The following is an 11,266-nucleotide window of genomic DNA, read 5'->3' on the forward strand; positions in this document are numbered from 1 at the left end:
CCTAGAGGAATTCTAACAGTGAACAGAGATAGAAAAACCAACAAGGATTTAGCTCCTTACGGAGCTTCTGCCAGAAACTCCAGTTTTGATGGAGAGCAAACAGTCACAGTTTCCAACAGGGGAAAGAGAGCAGGTCCTGGTGATCCCAAGAGCCAGACAGTAGAAGGAGATCAGCTCCAGTGATGTTAAAGTAAGAATGAGAGGTCTGAGAGACTTGTATTCATAAGATTGCCTGAAAATGAATAACTTGCATACTTGTCAGAATTCCCTTTAGTTTTGAACAAAGGAATATGATCTTAAGTTACAAATCATGCCTAAGGTTTGAGTGTTGCCAAAAACTTAGGAAACAAAGTTGGCCAGGCCAGAAACAGTATAATTTAGTTGGGGATGTAACTTGGAGGTGTGCCTATTCCTTCAGTATTTCGAAGAAAATGGGGAGACGTCTAGTCTACTCTACCCCATTGAGGGGCCTACAATTACCAAAAATACAAACCAAGAGGTGATCATAAATATTAAGATGTACAGTGAGAGATTATGTTTTGACCAGGACAGGATGGAGTTGTGGGCAACTTTCTGTTACTGTCCTTTGATAACACTGTCATTCAACCTGAGAATTGTTTACACTTCAGTAAAGTGATGCTAAATCATCAGTAGTAGTTTTTCTTGCTAGTCACTCTGTTTAAGTTATACTTTTGTAAACCTGAGTGTGAAGAGGATTTCTGAGGGAGAAGACATTTTGCCTACTAGATGATTCAACTCCAACGACCAAAACCATCAAACTCTGCCATGAATGAGTCCAACCAGTGAAGATGTTGCTCTCGTTTCCCTAATTGTGCCACACTATCAACTGCAACCATAATGCCAAAGCTTTCACTCTCACCTCACCCGCGATTATCCATGTTTGAAGCAAGCTGAAGTCAGGAGTTGGGTGGCCTTGGCAGAACCCAAACTGGGCACTGAGCAGGTTATTGCTGAGCAAGTGCTGCTTGATAGCACTGCTGATGACACCTTCCATCACTTCACTGATGGGGCAATATTTGTCTGATCTGATTTTTGCACACAGGCCATTCCTGGGCAATTTGTCACATTGTCAGGTAGATGCCAGTGTTGTAACTTTACTGAAGCAGTGTGGCTAGGGGAGCGGCAAGTTCTGGAGCACAAGTCTTCAGTACTGTTGCCAGAATGTTGTCAGGGCCCATAGCCTTTGCAGTATCCCACGTCTCCAGATATCACGTGATGAATTAAAATTGGCTGAAGACCGACATCCGAGATGATGGGGCCCTTCAGAAGATTGAGATGAACCATCCTATGACTATTTCTTGATGAAGATTGTTGCAAATGTTTCAGCCTTATCTTTGATTTTTTTTTGAAAAAAAAAAAACTGTGGAAACAGGCCCTTCGGTCCAATAACTCCGCACCAACCCTCAAAGCATCCTACCTAGACCCATCCCCCTATTACATCCCTGAACACAATTTAGCATGGCCAATCCACATACCCACAATCCAAAGATGTGCAGGCTAGAAACCAGAGCACCCAGAGGAAACCCACACATTCAGAGGGGAGAACGTGCAAACTCCACACAGACAGTTGCCAGAGGGTGAAATCGAATCCAGGTTCCTGGTGCTGTGAGGCAGCAGTGCTAACCACTGAGCCACTGTGTGCTGGGCTCTTCCATCACAGAGGATGGAGGCATTTGTGGAGTATCCTCCTCTTCCTCCAGTGAACTATTTAATTGTCCACCACCATTAATGATGGTATGTGACAGGACTGCAGAGCTTGGATCTGATCCATTTGTTGTACGATTGCTTAGCTCTATCACTTGCCGCGTATGCTATTTGGTAGCTTCACCAGGTTGGCACCTCAGTTTTAGGTATGTTTGGTGCAACTCTTGGCATGTGCTCCTGCACTCTCCATTGAATCGGAATTGATCTCCCATCTAATAGGATGTCCAAACCATTCAATACAGAACATACTGAATGCTAATGACCATGTTCATGCATGCCTAGTTGGGAATTGTTATTTTTGTTTGAAGTCTGTCCTATTTACCACGACAGTCATGCCACAGAATCTGGGAGGGTAAGCTCGAACTAGCAATTGGCAGCTGATATTCAGCGCAGCTGAGAATGAAGGGCAGGGAGTACCACATCATTTCCCAGAGTCACAGAGACACTATGTTAGTCACATTATGTTGTACAAAGCTGAATTCACCTTTTGAATCAGTTGTAAGGTTCAACGAGGTCATAGAGGAAGACAGCATGTGTAAAGAAATGATGGTATGGCTCAATTTTCGTGGAGAGGAGAGCCATTTAATTGTCAGCAAACAGACTGGAGCCAGGTACATTCTGAGGAGGTGGGGTTTATTCAAAATTGTCATGTTGGGAGTTGGGTCAATTGTGATGAAGGATTACTGAATGAGTTGTTCTGAAGAAGGGCCACTGGACCCAAAAACTTAACTCAGCTGCTTTCTCTCCACATATACTGCCTGACTTGCTGAGTTTTCCCAGCAGGTTCTGTTTTTGTTTCAGATTTCTAGCATCTGCAGTTCTTAGGTTTTTTTTTAAATAAGACCCCAACTTAACGAGGAACTGGCTTCCTGAAGAGGTCAGCAAGAGAAACAGAATTCAGACAAGCCTCGATGTCAAAGCTCCTGGGGCCTCAGAGACCTGCAACCCTGAGCATCCAGGTTCATCAAGGGCAGATCCTCACTAACTCCACCTGTCCGCCCACCTCCATCTCTCTTCAGAGGTAGAGGGATTCTGTCTTGGCTCCACTTTACTTGGGCAGTCCCTTTCTGGAGTGCACGACTGGAGAGAATGTAGTTTAATCTATCATCATGGACTTTCTGGATGGTGTGTGCTGGAGAACTCTTCCTGATCTGTCTGAGCAGGGAAGCCTGAAGGATATTTGATAGTGACCGTTTGTGTGCTGTAGCTCTCATTTTGCAGGAACTCGGCATCATCCTTGCAGCCCTCACAGTTGGGAGGGGACTTCCTGGAGCAATTAGCCTCCGTTCTGCTGCAGCATTTGTCAGGAGCCTTGGGTCCTAAGAGCAGGACCAGCTCTGGGGAGGTGGGGGGATGCTGGTGGTTTCCTAACTCTTGGCAGCTCCTTCCCTGGGTCCCCAGCACAAGCTTGGATAATTCATTGGCACAAATGAGCTGGTTGGTGCCTTGAGATTGATAATAGGTGCAGTTGATCTCTTCCCCTTTCCTGGGGAAGCTTGCCTTGTTGTAATTCCTCTGCTTTATTAACCTTGGCTATTGCAGTCAAAGAGGAAGGTGAGTGTTATCTTGCATGTCTATGTGGTATGTTTATGCAGTGAGGGTGTGTAGGCTACATATTGCCTCTGAACTGCACACGTGGCATGAAATAAGCCAGAAACAAAAATTAATCCCAGGTAATGCTGATATTTAGAGCCATGAGGATTGGATGACCACCCCCATGCAGTTTGAAATAATCTTCCAGACCAGTATGTCACAGGAGCATCACAGTTGCTCTGCAAAGCTGGTGACTCCTGAGAAACTGCATTTTACACACAAGCCATCCTTAACATGCAAGTAATTCGAGAAGATCTCCAAGTCTCTGCAGCTGCCTGTAGTTGTTCCTCTAGTGGTAGAGAACCAGCGTGGCACCGTTATTGTGTCACATGCTATGGTCAGCAAGAGTGGACATTCTGCCCCTTAGAGGTATGTGCCACCTTCTGGAGCTGCTGGTTGTCCTGACTAGCCAACACCCATCAGCAGTCCCAACTGTACATGCACGCTGATTGCCACTGTCAGAACTACAGCCGGTCCCCAATGGAGTCACAAGCCCAGGTAAAAATCAGGGCCATGGCACAGGGAGGGGTTTTCCACCTTTTGGAAGGGGCAAAGAGTGATTGTATGGGTTTTAATGTCTATGCAGGCAATATGGAGAGAGTACTACCTTCTAGAAGTGGGGCTGTGCGTGCAAGGTAGCCTCCAAAAGACAGCTCCCACATACAAGTTCTTTAAAACGTGTGGGAGGTATGTGATGGGATATGATGTGAAGGCCACACCCAGCCTTGCGCCTACTGTACTATGGCTTGGGCAGGACAATATTGGGATCACTTCTGCTTTTAGTCAAGTCTCAATTTCCCTACATACAGTGGGCGGCCTGCCAATTTCAGTCCCCACATACCACCTGCATTCTGGCTGCAAGTTGGGAAAAGATTGGGAAGATGGTCAGTGTAGACACTGCCTTATGTTACTTGCACCCATCCCCACTCAAAACACACCTAGCAGCGGACATGTCATATCCAGCCCAATGTCACAAAAGTATGCAGCAGAAAATAGATCTTTGGAAACAATGTACACACGGTTGTGTGTGGGCCCCTCCCAGAACCATGTTGTCACTGAAGCTGTTGCAATTCACTAGTTCCTAAAGGCAGGAATGATCTTCCCTTCAAAAAGGAATTTTTGCATTACAAGTTCCTACCATGTAACTTTATAAACCATTGGGAATGCCTCTGCACTGCTTAATTTCTGTAGGGAACATGGTGTTGCATCTGACACTGTGAACATGCTTCTGTCACTATTCTTAATCCCTGATACACTAACCACATGTAAGGCTAGATATTAATCATCATTTATTGCACCAAACTAGTCAGCTCTGAGAAGTGATACTGCATATCTGTAACTCCTTTAGCTCAACGTTGCTCAAATAATAGTTGTTAATATACATGGCAAAGAATTGCTAAACTAACAATAAATGAAAAGATATATCAGTGCAAAAGTGTGTATATAAAAAAAGAACAAGTCAGTGTCACACAAATTGGGCCAGAGCCACACCAACATTCTTCACTTGTCTCATTTGCAAAATAATTTAAATTTGGGTTCTTAAATTGCATAATGGTAAGTGCCAACACACTGATGTGAATTTTATCTCAGAGGACGTAATCTTGCAACGAAATTTCAGAGCTGAGCATTTGAGTTAAGCATGTTAACATTTGTGATAGTGCACCATGGTATATGTTCAGGCTTCAAGATTTTATATTTCATGCTGAAAAAGATTCCATTGGCACTCAAAGCATTAAACACTACATATTTCACTTCTGTAAGTATTACTTAGTGACACTAAGATATATGTAAGAAATAGCTCAGTCTCAGCCTTTTTTAAAAAATCTTGATTAGCCATCGACGCAAATTTGCATATAATAATAAACAAAGACAACTGAAGGTTAGATAACACGGTGTGAAGCTGGATGAACACAACATCGGAGGAGCTAGAAAATGATGTTTTGGTTCGGGACCCTTCTTGAGAAATGGGGGAGGGGAAGGGGATTCTGAAATAAATAGGGAGATGGGGGGGGGGGGGGGCGCGCAGATAGAGGATGGACAAAGGAGAAGATAGGGTGAGTGGAGACAGACAGGTCAAAGAGGTGGGGTTAGAGCCAATGAAGGTGAGTGTAGGTGGGGGGTGGGGGGAAGAAGATGGGTCAGTTCAGGTAGGATGGACAGGTCAATGGGGCGGGATGAGGTTAGCGGGTAGGGGATGGGAGTGGGTCTTGAGGTGGGAGGAGTGGTTAGGGAGGCTGGGAGGTGAGCTGGGCTAGTTTTGGTGGGGGGGGTAGGGTTTTGAAGCTTGTGAAGTCCACATTGATACCATTGGGCTGCAGGGTTCCCAAGCGGAATATGAGTTGCTGTTCCTGCAACCTTCAGGTGGCATCATTGTGGCACTGCAGGAGGCCCAGGATGGACATGTCGTCTGAGGAGTTGTTGAGGGGGAGGGGGAGGGGGAGGGGGAGGGGGAGGGGGAGGGGGAGGGGGAGGGGGAGGGGGAGGGGGAGGGGGAGGGGGAGGGGGAGGGGGAGGGGGAGGGGGAGGGGGAGGGGGAGGGGGAGGGGGAGGGGGAGGGGGAGGGGGAGGGGGAGGGGGAGGGGGAGGGGGAGGGGGAGGGGGAGGGGGAGGGGGAGGGGGAGGGGGAGGGGGAGGGGGAGGGGGAGGGGGAGGGGGAGGGGGAGGGGGAGGGGGAGGGGGAGGGGGAGGGGGAGGGGGAGGGGGAGGGGGAGGGGGAGGGGGAGGGGGAGGGGGAGGGGGAGGGGGAGGGGGAGGGGGAGGGATTGAAATGGCTCACAACAGGGAGGTATAGTTGTTTGTTGCGAACCGGGCGTAGGTGTTCCTCAAAGCGGTCCCCAAATCTCCGTTTGGTTTCTCCGATGTAGAGGAGGCCACAAACGGGAACAGCGGAAATAGTATATCACATTAGCAGATGTGCAGGTGAACATCTGACTGATGTGAAAAGTCTTCCTAGGGCCATGGATTGGGGTGGGGAGAAAGAAAAAGGTGTAGGGGCAGGTGTAGCACTTCCTGTGGTTGCAGGGGAAAGTGCCGGGTGTGGTGTGACTGGTGAGGAGTGTAGAGCAGACAAGGGAGTCGCGGAGAGAGTGGTCCCTCTGGAAGGCACACAAGGCTGGGGAGGAAATAATATCTTTGGTGATGGGGTCGGATTGCAGATGGTGGAAGTGTCGGAGGATGATGCATTCTCCCACAACAACTGAAGGTTGTTTAATTCATAACTTTTCATTAGCCAACACTAATATTATACATGTTGATCCTGAAACATCATGTTTCACTTTGGTATCAAAGAAGGGTTTGGACCCTTTACTGGAATACTGCTTTTATTACATTTGCTACATCAGGGCATGTATTCAGGAAACAAGCATTTTTAAACAGTAAAATGCTGCTTTCCTCAACACCCAATATTAAAATAGACTATAGCATTCCTGAGGGGGGGGGGTGGGGTGGCTGGAAGAGGAGTACAATGCCCACATCTGCCTCCACTCTCATGGAAATGGACATTTCCATGAGATTTTTTAAAATAGAGCATTGTGTCTATTTTTAACTGGAGCAAACTTCCTTGAAACAAAATGTACTGTTTTTTAAATATTGATCAGAACAGTGTTGCTTTTTACTATGGCTGGGGAATAAATGGAAGAGAGGTAGCTGCATAATGCCCAACTATTAAAAAGGTACCTACCAGATGACAGGGCTGCCCTCCCATTAGAGAGAGAGAGCACGAGAGAGAGAGAGAGAGAACACAAAACTGTATAGGGATTTAATCTGAAGATCAACCCACATCTTAAATTTTCACAAGCAATGGAAATTGAGATGTGGAGGTGCTGGTGTAGACATGGTCAGAAGTCAGACAGCACCAGTTTATAGTCCAACAGGTTTAATTGAAATCACAAGCTTTCAGAGCACATCCCCTTCATCAGGTGCAGCAAGAGAGCACACAGGCAATTTAAAATCAGAGAGATCAAAAAGATCATACAACTGCTGTGAGTGCATTGTCCAATAAGTCTCTGCATGTGATCAAAAAAGTGTCAGATGGTGTGACTAGAGTGTCAACAACTGACTAACCAGTAAAGGAAATGACCTATAAGCCTGTAATGATCTCTCTGCCTCAATTAATAAAAAAAAACTGGCCCTGGAAACAAACTAAATGATTGGGATAACATGGAACTAAAGCAAAAGTTGCTGGAAAGCTCAGGTATGGCAACATCTGTGGAGGAGAAAACAGTTAACATTTTGGGTCCAGTGACCCTTCCTCAGAACTATGGAATAATATGATAGGTATCAGAATCACATGCTGACGGTCTAAACAAAAGTAGGAGGTAACCCAAAACAGTACAAACTAATTAAAGTAGAGAGATCATAATTTATCAAGGTGTTGTCAAAACAGGACAGTAAGATTTTACAGATTTAGAACAGTGTGGTGGGGTCACATGCAGCACACCATGAGCCAAGGATCATAGTTGAGTCTGTCTTCATGGGGATAGAACTTGGCTATCAGTCTCTGCTCGGTGATTCTGGTGTTATGTTTGTATTTCAAAGGCCACTTTGAAGGATGTTTAGCCAAAAGATCAGAGGCTGAATGGAAACCAAATTGGTGATTTTTCTGCCTCATGCTTCCAAATGTTAGCAAGTGATTGCTTTATGGCAGTAGTGATGGTGACAGTGAATATCAGTAGGTCAATGACCACAGAGGACACTGCAGTTTTTCATTCCAATCCCACACTTGTAACATGAATCTTTGCTTCTTTTTCCCCCCTTTTCAGCTCAGGGACATTTTGACAGCCTGACTAACACACTTGTACCATGTGATTGTAATGAAGGATACAGGCTTGTGAACCTTTATTTACGTTATTACTGAATATGGTTTTCTCGTCTCTATTCATTTGACATCCCTAACTGATGCAATGACTGAGTCTGAAGCAAATCACAAAAGACATAAGATTACACGTTACTTGACTTTTGAAGTATCACAAAACACTCAAGAGAAAGACTTTACTCCTGCCTAATACATGTGTACAGAAATGAGAGCATTTACAAGTACACAGAAAGAAGCAGAATTAGGCCATGCAGCCCTTTGAGCCTGCTACACCATTCAACAAAGGTCATGGCTGATCTCAAAGCAATTTTCCTGCTCTGCTCCGAATAGCCCACGACTCTCTTGTCAAAGAAGTCCGTCTACTTCAGCCTTGAATATATTGTGGGCCAACTGAGGAAGCTGGGATTTCAGAGGTTAGGTGCTTGTTATCGTCTGGCACAGACTCAATGGGCCTGGTTAGCGTTGCAGCCCACTGACTCCGCCTCCAATGCTCATCGAGAAGAAAATGCCAAAAATTAATGGCTCAAAATACCTCCACTTTTGTTCACTCTCTGAACTTTGGCAGGTGCTTCGTTAAGCATCTATCTTCAATTGCTAACCTGCTCTGAAGCGTATGGGTGTTTCTCAGTTGAATGAGAAAGCATCTGAAATACCGTGGCTAGGATTAATCCAGGTTTGCAGTTAATTCACATCCCCCCCATCCACAACTATATAACCATCCTGCCGTGAGTGGCTCGTTGTCAAAGGGTGATGAACTGCGATATAAAAGAGTTTGATCAATCATTTTTACTCGTAACTCTTTCACTTTGGTTTGTGCAATAACAAACTAAGGAATACGTAGGATCGCAGAATTAAAAACAAAACTGCTGAAAAAGTCTACAGGCTAAAATTGGAAGAGACAAACTGTTCAGTTTATTACTTTCTTCCAAAGTGCTGCAATTGCATTCTCTCTTTTCCCAATAGATTGCCATTGAAGAAGTGGGTAAGAACCAGTCTACAGATCAATATCTTCTATTCTCAACTGTGTTCTTGTAACTTGACACTTCCTTAATTAAACTCTCAAAGTTGCCTTTTCTCTCTCCCAACAGCCTGTGTTGCTCGAAACGTATATCCGTCTTTCCCAATTAAATCACTGATTCTACATTAACCTGGTTACTGTTCTTCGATCTCTTTTTTGGAATTCTTCCAAGTATACTGGTTGCAACATCCTTAGCTCAAACAGCACCAGGAGCACTTTGGAGAAACCCCACCAGATATGGGTCATACAGTTATATTGAAACACCACAAAAAGAAACACTAATAATTTCCGTGAACCCCACACTCCCACTGTGGAAATCAACGTTTCATTTAAAAAAAAATTGCCTGAATCGAGCTAGTGATCTTCCGTAGGTAACATTGTATCCTCAAAACAGGGTTAGGGTTCATACTTTATTACATTTCAAAATAAAATGTTGGCACTGAACATTTGGGAAAAATTCTAGGACGCTTCACTTGGACGATGTAGCTGTTCGTTAGTCACACGTATTCTTCGGTGATCTTCTAACCAAATGAAGTTTCCTGGAAATACTGAAATTCTATTGCTCCAAATGGGTTGCGCAGAAGCATTGTACAACTATGTACTTCACCGATTTTCACCATGGCTTATCATAATAAAATAATCTCAAGATCTAACCTATCTTAGGAAACAATGAGAGTCTTTCAGAAGTATGACTATTTGACAAAATGACTTAGTTACACTGAATTTTGGAAACTAAATCAGGACCATGTTCGAAAGCACACCGCATTCCTCCCACAGCGTCTCAAGGAAGATTAATATTATTCTATTCACCTGGTGCACATTCTCGTGTAACATCCAAATCATAGCTACAGAGTCTGTAATATCAAGTAGAATGTGAAAAAAAATCTGACATTTCAAAGTATTGTACCCTCAGAAGAACACTTGAATTGTCTGTATAGGTCAGCAGAATGAATTTACGTTTTCATTTGCTTTCTTTTCTGCTTAATAAAATGGATAACCTAAAATCTTCTGACGTGTAGTTTCTAAATGCAAAAGGGAAAGCAGATGACTTATCATTTGGAATACAATCACAACTCATTTAGACATCAATCCTGCATCGCAAGAATTTAGTATATATTGCCAGTTTTTTTGTCATCTGTAATAATCATTTCAAATGAGACAAACTGCAGAAAGTGAAGCTATATAAAAGATAGACATTTATGCAATAATCATTCTCAGACAAACATTTAAGTCTTTTCATAGTGCAAGCCGTACAATTAATTCCATATTACTTAAAAACATATTTCTACTCACAGTGCCTCCTTCGAGTCTATCAGTCCGCTCTCCTGAAACTGCAGTCTATTTAATCGGAGTACAGTACCTCCATTGAGTTCCAAGTAGCTCACGGATAAAGGAGTCTGATATTGCTGAGACACTCCACCTGCTTTGCTCACTCTTGAATGCAGTTTGTATTGCTAGTTTGACGAGCCATCACTCAAAGTGCTGCGCTCTAGCTCAACTGCAGCACGAGTTAGTTTGCCCAGCCCCGGGGCTGTACCATTTCACCTACACCTGGGTGAATCTATCACGCTGCCCTCCTGTTGGAGACTTTCTGCCCTGCGACCCAATGAGCTGACCGCTGTCACACTTGGTTCCTATTAAAAAAGCCTCATGTTGGATTGAATGAGTAATTGTGTGCGAAGGTAGTCTGGCTGGCAGATGTGAATAAGCTTCAGTGGAACGAAGCATGCAGTGCAGATGGGCTGTGGGGACTACAAACAACGCTTAGCGAAAACGTGATTAAACCAACAGTCCCAACCTCCTTCTGTGGGGAAAAGCGGGATCAGCCAATGAAACACACAGAGAGTACACTGGGGAAGGTATGGGGCTGCAACAATACAGGCAAAATTAAGGAAATAAACTCCAAATGGGAAACAGAGGGTGAGATAGGAAGCTGCAGGCAACAGAACCGAAATTCTCATTTAAGTGCTCATTATTCTGGCAAATCACTCCCAACGAGGTGAGAGGATTAATTTCCTGTCTGTGTAATCCACAGAAAATAAAGCGACCCCCTTCTATCAGTTTTGACTAAAACATCGACAATTTGGAGCAAAGGTAGTTTCATTTCATTCGTTTCT

General features: G+C 44.4%; 1 protein-coding gene across 1 annotated transcript in view; it reads right to left on the reverse strand.

The window, feature by feature from the left end:
• Positions 1 to 10,892, reverse strand: part of LOC125463164 (semaphorin-3A) — a 409,874-nt gene extending 398,982 nt beyond the window's left edge. Inside the window, exon 1 of the mRNA XM_048554000.2 lies at positions 10,443 to 10,892. The gene's annotated coding sequence lies outside the window, so the exon portion shown is untranslated. The remainder of the gene's footprint in view (positions 1 to 10,442) is intronic.
• Positions 10,893 to 11,266: the final 374 nt, after the last annotated feature.

Source organism: Stegostoma tigrinum, chromosome 25 (assembly GCF_030684315.1).
Source record: "Stegostoma tigrinum isolate sSteTig4 chromosome 25, sSteTig4.hap1, whole genome shotgun sequence".
Lineage (NCBI taxonomy): Eukaryota > Metazoa > Chordata > Chondrichthyes > Orectolobiformes > Stegostomatidae > Stegostoma > Stegostoma tigrinum.